Source organism: Bubalus kerabau, chromosome 13, assembly GCF_029407905.1.
Source record: "Bubalus kerabau isolate K-KA32 ecotype Philippines breed swamp buffalo chromosome 13, PCC_UOA_SB_1v2, whole genome shotgun sequence".
In the NCBI taxonomy this organism is placed as follows: Eukaryota; Metazoa; Chordata; class Mammalia; order Artiodactyla; family Bovidae; genus Bubalus; species Bubalus kerabau.
Window position 1 is genome coordinate 38,669,831 of NC_073636.1, and position 7,297 is coordinate 38,677,127.

The window sequence follows — 7,297 nt, forward strand, 5'->3', positions numbered from 1 at the left end:
TTGGGCAGAATATCTACCTCAGGGCATGATAAAAAATAAACAAAAGATAGACAAAACTGCAAGATATAAAATACTCAAATAATTAGGTTTCAAACTTCAGATTTAAGATTTCATTCTCATCTTGGCGTTTTCTTGGGGAAGCAACAGGATGCAGTTACGAGAGTGGCTTTTACACAGAGACTGGTGTTGAAATCCAAGCTCAGTTCCCGCGACGAGGCTGGCACCCTCAGCTTTTTTCTATCCACTGATGTAAAGTATTCTGTGGCCGGTCTGGGCTTCCTCTGCTGCTGTGCATGAAAGCCTGTTTCCTGTGAATGGCTGGAAGGACTGCTGCCTGCTTTTCACTTAAGTCCAGGGTTCCCTGTGTGTGTCAGTCGCTCAGTCGTGTCCGACTCTTTGTTTCCCCATGGACTGTAGCCCACCAGGTTCCTCTGTCCATGGGATTTTCCAGGCAAGAATACTGAAGTGGGTTGCCATTCCCTTCTCCAGGGGATCTTCCCAAGCCAGGGATTGAACCCAGGTCTCCCACATTGCAGGCAGATTCTTTACTGTCTGAGCCACCAGGGAAGTCCTTTCCTCCAGAGGGTACAGTCTACAATGCTCTTAAGTGAAGTGACTTCTGCCCCCAAACAGGAGGAGTCTCAGCTTTCCCTGGATAGTACCTTGATTTTTGTGAGAGAAGTTTGCAGTCAGCCCTCCGTGTCCCTGGGTTCCATATCTGAGGATGCAACCAACAGTGGGTCAAAAATATCCATCCCCCTCCAAGTTCCAGAAAGTTCCAAAAAGCAAAACTTGAATTTTCTGGGCACTGGCAAGTATTTACATAGATTTTATGTTGTATTCACCACAGCATTTACATTGTACTGGGGGCTTCCCTGACAGCTGATGCTGGCTGTGGGCTGAGAAATGATGCCTGTTCCTTTAAGCCACCAAGGTTTGGTGTGATTGGTTCCACGGGAATAGGGGACAGAATAACCAGTTTGTTGGGACAAGTTGAGCATCTTAAAGCAAAGCCATGATCAGACCTGCCCACTGATGCTTAGACACAGGCTGCAGGTAAGTAACCATCACCCGTGTGCTTCCAAAGGCTCTCGGGGGTCTGGACCAGAAGAGAATGTTTCAGATTGAGGAGGTAAAGCAGTGATTCTCAGCAGGGTACCATTCCCCAAAGGTGTTTTGGAAGTTGGTAGAAGTGTGATCGGGGTGTAGGCAGAGTGCACCACAGCCTCGCAAACTCAAGAAGCAGTTCACATCCTACAGGGCTTCCAAACGTGCCTTGCCCCAGGCTTATGCTGGATCTGGCAAAGGAAGCCTTGAGAGCACTGTGGAGGGTGGAGGCGAGGTGTGGGTACTCGCTTTTGGTATATTCCCACCCAGCAAAGGATCAGTTGTGGCCAAGTTCTCCTGCCTGAGGCTCCAAGACTCACTGCATTCAGTCAATTGCTATTTCTGCTCTGAAACTCCTTCGCTTACCCCTACAGAGCCTCAGCTGTCCCCGATGGCTGCCAGAGCCTGCCTTTACCTTCCTGGACTTTCCTTACATCCTCCTCCAAGCACGCCATCTGTTTCTTGCTGAGGCACCTGCTGATAACTTGTGCGCCCTCCGTTTCCCCTCTTTAGAAGTGTTATCCCTGCTTATGGTAAGATGGTTTCCCTGTTTCTCTGATGATCTTCAAGTGAGTCTGGTCTGTCTTCTCTGAACACTAGTTTCTATTCTATCCCCCACCCTTAACTCTTCTATTTTTCTGTACTTCTCATCGGGAATGTAATTCTGAGCTTCTCGCTTGCTTTAAGAAAATGCATTCTTTAATTTTGGCAGCACTGGGTCTTCGTTGCCACACGTGGGCTTTCTGTAGTTACGGCGAGTGGGAGCTACGGTCTAGTTGTGGTGCTGGGGCTTCTCATGGCGGTGGCTTCTCTTGTCTCAGCACAGACTCTAGGTGCACAGGCTTCAGTAGTCGTGGCACATGGGCTTAGTTGTCCTGTGGCATATGGGATCTTCCTGGATCAGGGATGGAACCTGTGTCCCCTGCGTTGGCAGGTGGATTCTTAAATGCTGCATCACCAGGGAAGTCCTCACTTACTTTTAAATCTAAACTTATTAATTATAACCAACTTCTACAGAGGGGTGTGCATATTTGCTCTTTTATTACATTTTCTAGTGTAGTCATGCTGGAGCACCTACATTTTGGAATATGTATGACATATTATTTCTTCATAAATGAATTTTATTCTAGTTATTTATATCATGATTTGGAATATACATTATATACACATCAAATAAAACATATCTATTTATCATACATATGGTATATAATATATGTAATATTTAATTATATATGCTCATTAACCATGAATTTCATTTCCAGACAGTGAAAGGAATGTTCTTAATATTAATTGTTTCACACTCAAATCAAGCTGACCGTAATTCTGCTTTCTTACTACTACGGCCATATGATTTTAAACTCTGGAAGGGCAGAGACCATGTTGGTTGTGTTATCTTTCTATCTCGAGCACATGATAACTTGGTTGGAATTCAATGAGTATGTGTGAGTTGAAACAATAAATGAGTACCTCTCCTTAAAAAAAAATAAGTGTCACAGAGAGTCATTAGTACCTCTGACCATAGAGTCCCACAGTGTTAAGAAGGTTTTAACAAAGTCTCCTCCATGACATTGGCTTTGACTCCCCCACAGACCCTTTGAGCAACTGGTAAGATTTTATGGGCTTCCAGAGAATAGCAGTCTGTCAGCCACAAAAAGGACTTTCAAGGGCAGGAAGCTTTCATCTGAGCCCCTCCCCATCACATGGTCCAGAAGTCTGGTGGGAATTCCCACCTCACCAATGAAGACTCAGAAGGTCAGAGTCTCCTGGGGCAGGAATGGCAGCCTGGCTGGCCTCTTTGGCCCGTGATTGCTTATTCTGTCTGCCCTTCCCAAGATGTTGGAAATATGCCCAGATAAGGTGGTGAAGACTCCCTGAAGTTGGACATGCCAGTGCCTCTTGAAGAGTGAAGAAAGAAAGTGAAAGTGTTAGTCTCTCAGTCGTGTCCAACTCTCTGTGACCCCATGGACTGTAACCTGCCAGGCTCCTCTGTCCATGGGATTCTCCAGGCAAGAATATTGGAGTGGGTTGCCATTCCCTTCTCCAGGGGATCTTCCTGACCCAGGGAAGAGTGCTCTTGGAGTACCGGGTATTAAAGACAGTGGCAAGGAACATGTAGCCTTTGACACACCCTCCTACATGTTGACTGGCATTCTTAATTTCCTTATCCTTCTGTGTCTTCACTGTACACCCCGCTGCGACCTGTTGAGAAAGTTGCTGGGTATAATGAAACCAGACAAGTACGCTAGAGCTGGTTTTACTAAAAACGATTTGACTCTTGGCTGCTGTCATCACTGTGGTTCTGTAAAACCACCTCTTCCGAGGAGCTGAGAATCTTTTGCAGACGTGACTTCATGTATCTGTACGACAAACTTATTCATAGGTGGGTATCATCATCCCAATTATGCCTTAGGCAGTTAGGACTGTCTCAACACCACCCGGAAAATTGGCCGTAAAGCTGAGACTGGAAACTCAGTCCTGCAATCTTCACTTTCGTTCTGGACCTGTCAGAGCTTGTTGCCCCGGGCTGCAAGGCATGAAAGACACTTGGGAAAATACATAAGCATCTTGCTATCCAGAGTGCAAACAGCAATATCAAACATTTGGTGCTTGAAACACTCTCCAAAACAGGAAACCAATAAGATTCCAACGTGTCAGCAATAGAAACTGTAGAACATCTCTGGCTAAAAACACATGCCAAAAGCACTTGGGTCTTCCAAGTATCATACCATGAAATAAAAGGAAAAAAGAAAAGAAATACAAATAAAGGATAAAGAGATGGAATCAAGAAATATTCCCTTTTAATTTCAATTTTTTTCCTTTTATTTTTTAGCCACCCCATGTGGCTTGGGGAATCTAGTTCCCCAACGAGGGATCGAACCCATGCCACCTGCATTGGACGTGTGAAGTCCCAACCACTGGACCACGAGGGAAGTCACAAGAAACATTCCTTTAACAAAATAGTGAAAATAAGGGAGAAAAAAGATTCCTCCTAGAAAGCCTGTTGCAATACTCACACTTCAGAGAGAATCAGAGAAGGGAAGAACTACATTGACATCATTTGCTGTTTTAAGACATCTAATTCTCCCCCGAATTCACTGCTGTCTTCTCCCAGCTGGTGTATTGCTCAGTGACAACCAAGAATCTAAAGGGTCTTGGGGTCCCAGTTGATGCCCATGTCCCCCCCACACAGGCTGTATTCATGACCCACATGGTTGACATAAATGTCTACCCTTGAGTTGAAAGTGTCCCAGCTTATGGTTAATAGGAAGCTGATTTCCTAACTTAGAAAAGTTACTTAACTAGAGACTTCCCTGGTGATCCAGAGGTTAAGAATCTGTCCTGCAAGGCAATGGGTTTGATCTCTGCCGCGTGGCAACTGAGCTCAAGAGCCACAGCCACTGAGTGTTCTTGCTTAGAAAATCCCATGGACAAAGGAGCCTGGTGGGCTACAGTCCATGGGGTCGCAAAAGAGTAGGACACGACCAAGCAACTAAACAGCAAAATAATTGTTTCGGATACTGTTTAAGCCCTCTGTATGAATAAGCTAACTTAATAGATGAATAATGAAAATAATTACCAAAAATGTTACTTAACTAAAACTATAATAGAACATGGTGTTTAAAATGCTGAAATCACCTTAACGCACTGAGCTTAGAGCTTCACTTCTCCCTGGTGCAGGGACACCAAGCAATCCCAGCACACCTGCCAGACTTAGAGCCGCTATGAAGTGGGATGAGGTGCTGGGCTTGGCTCAGAGACCTGGCACTGTGACCTTGCACAGACCAGGGTCTGACGCCTGGGACCTCCCCTGTGAAGGAACAGGCCCAAACCCGAAGACTTCAGAAGCCTGTCTCTTGAGCTCCTACCTGCTTACACGTGAATCTGCCTGACTAGACTGCGCTTTTCTGACCGCAGCTGGAGTCAGCTCGTGTTGCCCTTTGATGTGGGTCCCAGCATCGCCAGAGGACTATCTGATGGAACAAGGTGTTAAAGACCTTTCTACACCCACTGCATGGACATATTTCTTGACTTTATCATCTCCCTGGTGAGACTGTGAGTTTCCTGGGTGCAGGAGAAGGATCCCCTCAGTTTGAATCACAGCAGCCCAGTAAGGACCCAATGCGTGGTTTTAGCCGTGTGTGTTACAGCATATTATCAAACCAATAGAGACATAAACTTGTATTTCAAACTAATATAAATAGATACATTTGTGAGAGAGAGATATATATTTTTTTTAGTGAATCTACTTCAATATTTATAATCTAACATGATCTTTTTATTTCTTAAGAAAAAGAATTCTAAAAAAGTCTGTTTTCAGGCGAAAAGAAAATCAGTGAATTTAGCAGGCAGGATAATGAGACCCATTCATATTTTCTCAATGGAATCTTAAACTCAAAGGGATTCAAAGTGCATAAGCAAGACTGATTTTGCTTTTGTGAATTGGAATTCCAGCAGTGAATGAGAAGATAAACAAGATCACTGCTTAATGTCTGACCCCGTCTACTCCCTGTCTGACTACCTTGCTGGAGCCCATAAATCAATCCTAAAACTCTGAATTTGCAATTCACTGATACTATGATTTTTTTTCTTCTTGTATTTGTCTTTCTAAAGATGATCACTCTATATTCAACAGCAAAAATCATTTTATTTAATTTTGTAAAGCCCCAGTCCCATCGAACCCCAGAATTCAAGTGGACAGGAGAACATTCTGGAAAGCTCTGATTTTATACAACCTGAGTTTTCTCAATGTCTGAACAACAGTGCCCCTGCGAAGGCCACAGCAGCCACCTCGCTTCCACCCTGGAAGCTCTTCAGAAGTTGCTGAGGGACTTCCCTGGCAGTCTGGAGGTTAGGACCCCACAGTCTCACTGCTGAGGGCCTGGATTCAATCTCCAGTTGGCAACTAAGATCCCACAAGCCTTGCAGTGCCATCAAAAAAAAAAAAGAATTTGTTCAGTTCCACGGAGTCACTCTGTTGATCTTGTCTTTCCATTTCAAGGGTTCAGCCAACCCTTGAGTACTTTCTGGAGCACCAACTCTGAAAGCAACAGGCAGTAAAATGAGACCCAGCACCTGCCTTTTGGGGAGCTCATTCCTGATGAGAAACATGTTGCAACAGACTGTGATAAAAAATATTAAGGCAGAGGTTTCTAAAACGCACTACAGAAGTCAAATCGGGACAGCGTAAGGAAACTTGGAGAAGAGGCAACACTTGAGCTGGGCTTTGAAGGATGAATAAGAGTTTGTTGGAGGAAGGAGGCATGATATTCAGCTCACAGGGTACTGGAAGATGGGGACTTAGAAGCTCAATGTTTTGAGAAAATTCCAAGCTGTTTGAAGTGGCCGAATCCAGGTAAGACTGGAAGAGTTGAGATTTTATCCTGTAGCCAGCAAGGCGCCCCTGGAGGTTTCTGAGCAGTTCGGGTAAATGGTTAGAGCTCCATTTAGATAACAGAAGAGAAGATTAAAAGGCGGCAAGGAGCTTTCCGAATGCCAGGACACTGCCTGAGCAGCTGGTGTGTTTCTCCCAGAAAGAGAACAAAGGGCCCGAGGCTACACCCAAGGCTGCAGCCAAACAACACAGAAAACCCGTAGATTTAAGAATCACTGATGTGTTGCGGGGGCAGAAAGGGAGATGTTGGGAAAGGCTCTAGGAAGGTGGGTGATCATTGGAATTGAGAGCAGGGGATGGAGGTCTGGGGTGCCTGACACCCACTGGCATTGGAGGCTCAGTCAGAGTTCAAAAAACTCCCCTGGGATGGAACTTGCATTCTTCTACATACGCAGATAAAGCTTGGTTTTGATTCAAGAGCTCATGGACCACTGTGATTCCAAAAGAGTGGAGCAACACACGTTCAGAGGATGAGAAGAAAGCGTGAACGTTAAACTGCCTCCCCCACCCCACTGCATGCCAGACCAGACTGAGATGTCTTCTGTGTTTTTTTTTTTTTTTTTTAATTTGTTTTGTTTCGTTTGAGGGGATACGTGCAGTTTTGCTTGCTTGCTTGCTGTGGTCATCTAGAGATTAGCTGAGTATCTTCTCCCGAGAATATAATGAATTAATTTCTAGACTTCTGAATCACTGGCCTGAGATTTTATATTTGCCTCCAGGTGAGAAAAGCTGGACAAGGGAGCAAGTAGAAAGAAAGCAGTTACAAAATAGGTTATGAATAAGCTGCTGCTACTGTGT